This window comes from Crinia signifera, chromosome 19 (genome assembly GCF_055691185.1).
Source record: "Crinia signifera chromosome 19, ASM5569118v1, whole genome shotgun sequence".
In the NCBI taxonomy this organism is placed as follows: Eukaryota; Metazoa; Chordata; class Amphibia; order Anura; family Myobatrachidae; genus Crinia; species Crinia signifera.
In genome coordinates, this window is record NC_139226.1 from 70578866 (window position 1) to 70589052 (window position 10187).

At 49.4% G+C, this 10187-nt stretch overlaps 1 protein-coding gene across 5 annotated transcripts in view; it reads right to left on the bottom strand.

The window, feature by feature from the left end:
• Nucleotides 1-9713, bottom strand: part of TMEM51 (transmembrane protein 51) — a 165335-nt gene extending 155622 nt beyond the window's left edge. For 4 of the 5 annotated variants that reach the window (XM_083162760.1, XM_083162758.1, XM_083162759.1 and 1 more), the window contains exon 1: nt 9537-9695. The gene's annotated coding sequence lies outside the window, so the exon portion shown is untranslated. Of the gene's footprint in view, nt 1-9536 lie in introns of all 5 variants that reach the window. The other variant, XM_083162757.1, reaches the window with a different exon arrangement.
• Between the last annotated feature and the right edge of the window lie 474 nt (nt 9714-10187).

The following is a 10187-nucleotide window of genomic DNA, read 5'->3' on the forward strand; positions in this document are numbered from 1 at the left end:
GGTGGAGCTGAAGAGGATGAAGGACAGTTATCCTCACGTTGTGGATGGGTCTGGTAGACCGGAAGGATCTGAGGAATGCAGGTAGACTGGCAATCTGTTCCCCAGGCCTTGACCTCCATATTGGTCCAATTGATGTGTGGGTTATGTTTAGAGAGCCAAGGAAGGCCCAGGACCATTGGATGTGAGGACTGTGGAAGAATGAAGAATTCGAGGGTCTCTTGATGTAGAGCTCCTATGAGCAGTGTCACCGGGGTGGTCTGATGGGTGATTTGTCCACTACAAAAGTCGACTCCCACCCACTGCAGTGAGGACCAGCGAATGATCCAGGGGTTGCACCAGCAGGGCATGTTGGGTGACAAAAGAAGACGAAAGGAAATTTCCCGCTGCCCCAGAGTCCAATAGGGCCTGAACTCTTTTTCTCCCTTGGGGACACACAAGGGTAACTGGAATGGTGGAATCAGAAGAGGGAGATGGAAGCAAGACTCCTAATCGGACCTCCCTCGTGGAGATTAGGAGCGGTCGTTTCCCGGCCGCAGCGGGCAGGAAGCCAACAGGTGAGCTGAGGAGCCACAGTACATGCACAGATTCTCTCGCCGTCTTCGGGACTTCTCTTCGAGAGAAAGACGGGAGCAGTTGATTTGCATGGGCTCATCTGTTGACACCGCAGGAGGCGGGGTTGGTCTGGAAGCGGGTGCGACATTGGAAGGGAATCGAGGGCGAAGGCGATCAGAGCGATTCCTCTCAAGTTGGCGTTCTTGGAGTCGCAGATCGACCTTGTTACATAATGAAATGAGTTCAGCCAGGGTGGAAGGAGAATCGCGAGTTGCTAACTCATCCTTGATGCGGCCGGCTAGGCCGTTCCAGAAGGCAGAGACGAGAGCCTCTTCGTTCCATCTGAGTTCGGAAGCTAGGGTTTGAAATTGCACAACATATTGTCCCACTGGGCGACTGCCCTGACGAATTCTTAGGATCTCCGTGGCTGCGGAGGACACTCTGCCAGGCTCGTCGAAGATGCGACGGAAGGAAGCCACAAATTCTTCATAGTTGTTGAGGATGGGATCCGCACGCTCCCAGAGGGGGGACACCCACTCCAGGGCTGGACCCGCCAGTAGGGACACGATGTAAGCCACTCGAGTCTTGGGAGAGGGGAAATTGGAAGGCTGGAGGGTAAAATGGACGTCACATTGATTCAGGAATCCTCGACACCCCCTTGGGGACCCGTCATATTTACTGGGGGTTGACAGCTGCAGATGGTGAGGAGCAGCTGGCCCCGGAGGAGCAGCAGAGGCCGAAGCTCCGGAGGTAGGTGCTGCCGAAACTGAGGGAGCCGCCTGAGGTGATGACAAGGCCTGGAGAAATTGAGCCACTTGACGCTGGGTAGCCTCTACTTGTTCCAAGCGAGCCATGATGCCTTGAAGATCATCCGTCATGGAGGCCTGTGCTTCACCCGATTCCATCGGGTCAGTGCAAACTGTCACGCTAAAGGGCTGGATGGAGTCGTGTGGTGCACAGGAACTGGAGACGGACCAGGAGGAGTAGGATTGAAACGTGCCGGTTTAATAACGGATTTCATAAATGATAAACTTCACTCAAATACTTCTTTAAGTGACAGTTGGATAACTTAAGTAGAGTCCAGCACAATACTAATAACGGGCAGGTAAATCTGGAAACGTATACTTGAAGAGCCAGAGTACATAGAGGAAGATCCGGAAAGAGGTTGATTTGATGATAGAAGAAATGGATCCGGATGACTGAAAGATGATGGAATGAATGAGTTGAATGAAGGAGGACAGCGGAAAGCTGAGCAGGGTAATTCTGGGACACAAGCAGGAACAAGCACTAGGTAGGACTTGCAGCATTGGTGTCAGGAGAAAACTTCCTTGTAGAAAGATGCAGGGAGCAAGGCACCAGAGTCAGGAGAGAAAGAGCCAGGATCCAGGAATCAGCTAGGAGTTGTGAATGACTCCAAAGACTCATTGCACTGACACTGAACAGCCTAGGCAGATCCCCTATATCCCCAGGGGGCGGCTGCCATTGGCTGTCAGCGCAGGAAGAGGAGGGAACCTCCACTCTGGGCCAATCTGTCTCCTGCCCTCAACCAAGATGGCGACGCCGGCCTCCCGGCGCCGCTATCTGCAAGGACGCCGCTACCCGACGCTTCCCTGCTGCCATCCCTACCGTCTTTCCCCGATAATAAGACACTGTCTTATTTTTTTTTTTCCCTCAAAAAAGACCATAGGTCTTATTTTCGGGGGAGGGCTTATTTTAATAGATGCTCCATGTTACATGCCCCACTGTGCCTTTAAGAAATGCCATCCCTATTCCTGCACCATGGAATAGGTTGCAGGGAGAGCGAGCTCCGTTACCTATCCCTCAAAAAACCATGCTTATAACTGACCTGATGTAATTTCACGAAAAGGCACCGTCTCCCTAAAGTGTGAACCTGTTAAATTTTCACTGATCGGGCGGCGCATACCTGTGATACCGGGCGCCTGGAGCCAGAGACGGAACGGAGGAACAGAGGGCGCGGTGACAGCCGGACGGCGATACTCGCTCTACAACCCGGAAAGAGACGCGAGAACGTGTGACGCGATACACACTCAGCCGGAGTGTAACCGCGCGTCACCCGGAGAAGCGGGGGAATCACTGCTGGTCAGACCGCACACTGCCCGCGGTCGCCTGCTGACAATAAGCGACCCTGCACCGTACTCTCAAGCTGACATCCCTCAGAGAGCAAGCGAAGACCCAGAAACCTGACGTCACGCCTACCGCAATGCATCCCTGGGAACGGGAGCTGCGGTGTTGCAGGTGAGCAGGCGTGGGTGATCGGAGGTGATCGGAGGTGATCGGAGGTGAGCGGAGGGCAGCGGGGGTGAGCGGAGGGCAGCGGGGTCAGCGGGGGTCAACGGGAGGCAGCGGGGGATACACATATCACGCGGCTGGCTGCTGCTCACCACACAGATACCGTTAGTGAGAGGAGGTGAGCGGGGAGGGCAGCGGGGGTCAGCGGGGGTCAGCGGGGGTCAGCGGGGGCTGAGTGGGGGATACACATATCGATCACATAAAATAACATGGGGAAAATGATAGGGCTTAATTTCGGGGGAGGGCTTATTTTGGACCAGCGTCCAAAATCTGGGGTAGGGCTTATTATCGGGGTAGGTCTAATTATCGGGGAAAGACGGTACCTGGAGCTGCCCCTACCCGCACGCCGTAGCCTGGGACCTGCACACGCTAGCCGGCGGCGGGTGCGGACGGGTGAGTACTGTACCCGCCGCGCTCCGTCGCGGCTACGTGTGACACATACATACATGGACGCTCCCATTCATACATACATACATACATGCAGTGTCGCTTCCCATTTATACATACTGTACATGCACTGACGCTTACATTCGGGTGTGGTACATTGCTTACATTCGGGTGTGGTACATTGCGGGCTCGCTGCACTCGCCACGCTGCAGGCACGGTGGCGAGCTGCGTTCGCCACCTATTTTATTCTCCCTCTATGGGGCTCGTGGACCCCCACGAGGGAGCAGTTGGGATTCCGACGTCGGAGTACTGACTGACGGAATCCCGACTGTCGGGGAGCCGTCTGGCACCCTTACATTCATACATACATTGTTTCCTTACATATACACATTCCACCGCACCCCTGCGCCAAGGCACACTAAAGGCCCCCCATCCACTAGCTAACTCACCCAACAGCTCCCTCTTCTATTGCCGGCTCATGGAGCCTTTGGTGTGCATGTGCAGCTTGCTGTTGGGAGGGGGTACTGGTAAGTAATGACTTCACTTTGGTGCCACCAGCTCAGTGCTGTGCTGCTGCACCAGCTAGCAGGAAGTGAGAGTGTGGTGGACTCCATAGCAAGTGCACACCCTACACCATCATGATCTAGTTACACCACTGGTGATGACCACCAGGCTCCTTACATAATTAGGCCATGCCCCCTGCTGCAATTTACCGCGATCCGTGGGCCTGTGGGGAGGCGGAGCCAGGTTAATTAAATTAAAATTGCATTAAATCATGTTGGTCATCAACCGGCGCGCGAATCGCGGTAAAATGCCGCGGGGGCGGAGATACGATCGCGGTAGAATTAGAAAAAACGTGTGGTCTATCAAGAGTACCTAGGTACTGGTACTCAAACACCACCCCCCCCCCCCTCCCCGCGTGCGCTACTTACACACACAAATGCTGTGCTGTGCTCAGACAGCCTGTTGCCCGGCATCTCTGTGCAGTGGCCCAGTCCGAGCCTGTCCGAGTCCTAGTGAGCGCACACACACTCACCTGCATCCTCTGACCATGGAGACAGGGCCCCTGCTGCATAAATAGATGGTCAGAGATGATCACGCAGCTGAGCCTCCCCCATCTCCAAGCACGCTCACAGACAGCCTGAGCCTTTGACCAGGGACACCCGGCGCGGAGCTGCAGTCGAGGTGGGGATGCAGAGCCACACTGGGTCCTAGTGCCTGCCGGCTCTTGCTGGTCTATATGCAGCCCAAATAAAATGTTTCTTAGCGACAGGGGGGGGGCACATGCCCGGGTGCCCCCCCCCCCTAAATCCGCCACAGCACGGGGGCGATATATTGCTAGCAATATATTGCTCAACGTCTCCTTTTCATCAGCGACCAGAGATGGTCGCTGATGAAAGGTAACCTCTGCCGGGGGAGCCGCACAGAGGGAATCAGCTGGTCGCAGGAGCTTTGATTATAAGGGGGCTAAAACCGGGAGCGTGCACCCGGCGATTTATCACCGGTGCACACTCCAATCACTGGCAATATGGTCGCTTAGCGACCAAATTGCCAGCGATTATAGCCCGTGTGTGTGCATCTTTAAGCTGTGTACACAAGGGGGCAATATATTGCTCAGTATCTCCTTTTCATCAGCGACAGAGATGGTCGCTGATGAAAGGGAACCTCTGCCGGGCAAGCAGCAGAGGGAATCAGCTGGTCTCAGGAGACCAGTGATCATAAAAGGGGCTAAACACAGGAGTGCGCACCCAGCAAGTGGTGCACTCCAATCGCTGTCAATATGGTTGCTCAGCGACCATATTTCCAGCGATTATAGCCCGTGTGTACTTACGCACTAGACGATTTTCAGGAGTTTTGAGAGATTTTCAGCTGAAAATCGCCCAGTGTGTATGTCCCAGCGACGCCAGACTAACGATGATGCACCCTCCCGCATCAACGCTAGCAAAGTGGGCAGTCTGCTGGTTTTACCAGCACATCTAGCTATGATGGCTGGTTTTTCAGCCATTATCAATAAATGTGTACGCAGCACGAGCTGAAGGATACTCACCCCGCCTCGCTCCCACGCTGTCCGGCTCACACTCATGCTGCACAGTGCACTCCTGACTCAAGTCCTGCAGAGACACGGACTCCTCTCCCCCAACAAACTGTGTTCTCTCCCTGCTCCACTGTGTGGAGCATACACACAGCTGCTGACCACCAATGATAAAGCAGTAATATATACATTGCTGGCACATGCCAGCAATGTATATATTTCCGGCACCACTAGCTACCAATGTTATTTATAAGCCAATAATATATACCAATGTTGTTTTAAATGCAGTAATAATATATATATATATATATATATATATATATATATATATATATATATATATATATATATATATATATATATATATATATATATATATATATATATATATATATATATATATATATATATATATATATAGCCGCAGTACGGTCCGGCACTCACTCCAAACGGTTAATGGCCCCGGTGCCTGTCTCAGTGAACAGTGTAGGCTAGAAAAGAAGACTAGCACTCGTAGGTCTTTCTTAGAAATTTGTATTCAGCAAACCAACGTTTCGGGGCAGCGCCCCTTTGTCAAGGTGTGTTCACACACACCTTGACAAAGGGGCGCTGCCCCGAAACGTTGGTTTGCTGAATACAAATTTCTAAGAAAGACCTACGAGTGCTAGTCTTCTTTTCTAGCATATATATATATATATATATATATATATATATATATATATATATATATATATATATATATATATATATATATATATATATATATATATATATATAACCATGTACCTTTGAAATACAAAATTTATGCACAAGTCCCAGGAGTGCCAGTTTCTTTCCTCTATTCCGTTGTCCATCAATCCGAACGGGCACCCGGGCAGTTAAACAGGAGGGGTGAGTGCCGGGCCGCTACACAGATAGATAGAGATATATATTTATTACTGGCACATGCCTGCAATGTATATATTACTGGCACTACTGGGAACCAATTTCATTTAAATGCAGTAATATATACATTGCTGGCACATGCCAGCAATGTATATATCACTGGAACTACTGGGCACCAATGTATATTTTTTATGGCGGCATCGTATAATCTGCTGGCACAGGTCAGCCATGTATACGTTGCTGGGGGAAGCCACAGCTCTCAGGAGCATGCTCCCGGCGACCATCGTCCTGTACGCATGGGAATATAGCACTTCAGCGACCATATCCCTGGCAATTTGGGCTGAAATCGCCCCATGTGTACGGGTCTCGAGGTGCGCTGTGTGTGCTCACCGCCAGGAGAGATAGATGGACCAACAAGCAAGTCTGCTGCTATTTCTCTCCCGGCTGAGCAATGCTTTCAGCTCGGCTGCCTGGCTGAGGCTCTCGCTGGTCTTAAACTCCCCCATGGCAATGAGCACTTCACTCCCCCGCATACTTGCCTACTTTTGAAAACTAGTTTCAGGGAGATTATAGTTGGTAGTAGAATTTTGCACAGCGTCCCATTGAGGAGGCGTGTCATGCTCCACCCAAAAGGGCGTGTCTAGTTCCGTATATGGAAAAGATTGTGAACGTGGCACCTGAGAGGACTCTTAAAATTATTTATATTTAGATGAGCCCCAAAGCAGTTAGAAAGAGCTACTTTGCTTGTTAAAGTGCTGGAAAATGTTGCTGATGATTCAATGTAAATGTATCATTGAAATGTCTCTCATTCCCTTTTTCCCAAAAAATTTAACAGTGTAATGTGGGCTAGGGGCGGGATGTACTAAAGGGAAAATGCGGTAAAACCCCGTTTTACCGCATTTTCCTATCTATTACCCGGCCGCACAGATCTCACCGGGCAGGGTACCGCCACCTTTGGGTGGCGATACCCTATAGAAGCCTATGGGCTTCTTTTCGCCGCCCGCCGCTACCCCGCGCTTACCTTCTTGCAGGTCCTCCTGGACCCCGGAAGGTAAGCCCTTCCTCCCCCTAGCAACGCAGCCGGAAGCCTGCTTAGCTGTCCCAGACATGTAGGCAGCAGGAGGCGGCAATGAGGAGACGGAGACCCCCCGCACACCACAGTACAGGTATCGCGGGGGGTCTCCGTTCCGCACCGCGATGCCAGCCACATATGTTAGTACATATGCGTTGGCATCGCGGTGGGCGGGCAGCGATATATATTAATACATCCCGCCCTAGGTGACATGAGGGAGATTGCTAGATTAATGAGGGAGAGGGAGATTGCTGTTATTCCAGGGAGTCTCCTGCAGAATGCAGGAGGGTAGGTAACTATGATGTAACAGTGTAATGTGGGCTAGGTGACATGAGGGAGATTGCTAGATTAATGAGGGAGATTGCTGCTATTTCAGGGAATCTCCTGCAGAATGGTAGGCAGCTATGCTCCCCCGTGGCAATGAGCATGAAGACCCTGGCATCGATCACGAATGCCCTGGCATTTAATATGTAGGTAAGCAGCACTAATGTGGCATAATATGTAATAGCCATTACAGTGTGTGGTATAATATTTAATGGGCATCATCATGGTGTGTTGCATAATATTTAATGGGCATCAGTGTGTGGCATTATGGTATGTGGTGTAATGGGCATCATGGTGTGTGTGGCATAATGTGTACTGTGCATGATGATGTGTGGCATAACATGTAATGGGCATTGCGATGTGTGGCATAACGTGTAAGGGACATTACAGTGTCAAGAAAAGATTTTTAGCAAAGGTTTTAAAAAAAAAAAACATGGTACTTGTGTATTAACACGGCGCCCGTCGCATCGCATACCACTAATTAAGGTATGCGTTGGCATGCGATGGACCAGATTTGAGGCTTTTCCCGGGATGAGTGTACAATTTTAATATCGCGTCTCATCGCATGCCCGCGAGGGGACGCGCATTACTTCACAAGTATTACGCGTCCGCTCGCCACGCTTCGGGCTCGCCACACTATATAAAATTAACTCCACACCGATGTGGATAGTGGGGGTACGCTTCGGGGTGGCGTTGATAGTGGGGTGGCGTTTTACATTGTCATTACCCATCAGGGTGGGTGTACAACGTAAAATCGGGTCTGGGTGCCTGTACAATTAAAAATCAGGTATAATGCGATGCGATTTTGTGGTTGTACAATGACCTGCGATGGAAATTGGGGTCGCCGTGATAATACAGTACCAAAAACATGATAAGGTGGGGGCAAGGAGCGGGCCACTGTCCGGGAATCTCTCAACACCAAGGTGGTAACAAAAATTTTATCATGGCAGTAGCTTATACATTGCTGGCGCAGGTGAAAGTATTTTTCCCTACGTGCACGGATGCAAATAAAACTGTGTCTATGCACATGGGCGGGATTTCGATGGGCAGGGCGCCGTTTACCTGCTAGCTGGGCTCTGTATATATGCAGCCGCAGGTGAAAGTATTTTTCCCTACGTGCACGGATGCAAATAAAACTGTGTCTATGCACATGGGCGGGATTTCGATGGGCAGGGCGCCGTTTACCTGCTAGCTGGGCTCTGTATATATGCAGCCCACCAATCCGTTCTGAATCAGGCCCCATGTACAGAAATGCACTGAATAAAATGGCCCCTGTTTCCACCCTTGGAATTCAAACCCCGCCCATTATGTAAATAGCCTGTTACTTCAAAGGTTTTCAGCAAGTCTTTCGCCTACTGAAAATCTTTTGATCTTTGAGGAAAATAGCTCAGTGTGTACACACTACTTTGGTGACAGATATATATCTTTCATAGATTTTGGCAAAGTCTTTTGAAATGAAAATCTTCTAGTGTGTATGGGCCTTTAGACAGAAATGTTAACCACTGTGTGCTGCAACTATAACCAATAATACAATACATCCAACAATAACCTTTAGAACAAGTAAAGCAATAACAAAAAAAGTTATAAATTTGGAGCACTCTGTGCTGCCTTTGTCTTTCATTAAAAGCTACCGTCTGTAACCAAGACGCTGGGAGTACAATGTTTGAGCATATACAGAGCACATAACACGCGGTCCTAGCCCTGTACTTTTAATCACCTCTATACCTAGAACAAACACCTACATGGTCACAGTTAAATAAAAACTATAATTAAACAGAGCCACCTACATCTTGCATCGGGAGCTCAGCTAATGTACTGTACAGTAGTCTGCTCCCCTCCCCAAGTAATAGGCCGTGACATTCTGTAGAAGGGTTCATGTTCACTCTCATAATAGCCCTTTTTTCTTTCTACAAAGCTTTAAGCAGTGATCACCATTGTATCTGTGAATACACCCAAAGGCATACATCCACTCACCTCCTTCAGTTCATATCAGAATCCAGAAACCCCAACTTGTTTATTAAACTTCTATCATTAGGAAGCACATGCAGACGCCCTGAATGTAGCAACTAAAATAAAGTACAAGCTCACCGGGAAAGGTGCACTCAGCACACACCCACCCCCACTCTCAGGATCAGGAAGAGGGAAGGAACCGAGTCCGACCAGCACTTCACAGGTCCTAAAGCTCAACTCATTCAACCAAATGAACAACTATACAGTGAATAATGCTATGATCGTTTTGGCTTTGCAGGTGTTAAATCAATAATCCTGTAGTAGCAAGTTACTTAATTATTTTGTTCACCATTTCCGTCATTTAGATCCTATCCTTTCAATTAAAATTCTTCTTACTGCTGGGTGGTAGATTTATATGAAATTGTGGGGATCATAAGCTATGAACACTATCTAAAAAAAGTCAAGAAGAAAAATAATGCACAGGTTGTTAAACTTGCTCCATGCAGGTTTCCACGTCACCTGTGAATTTTTAAACTTTGATAGTTAATTAATGCACAGTGCAAATACAGGGTGACCTGGAAAACATGAACTGTGGGGTGGATGTATGAAGCAGTGATAAGGGAGGAGAAGTGATAAAGTACCTGATACTTTATCACCGGCCAATCAGCTCCTAAC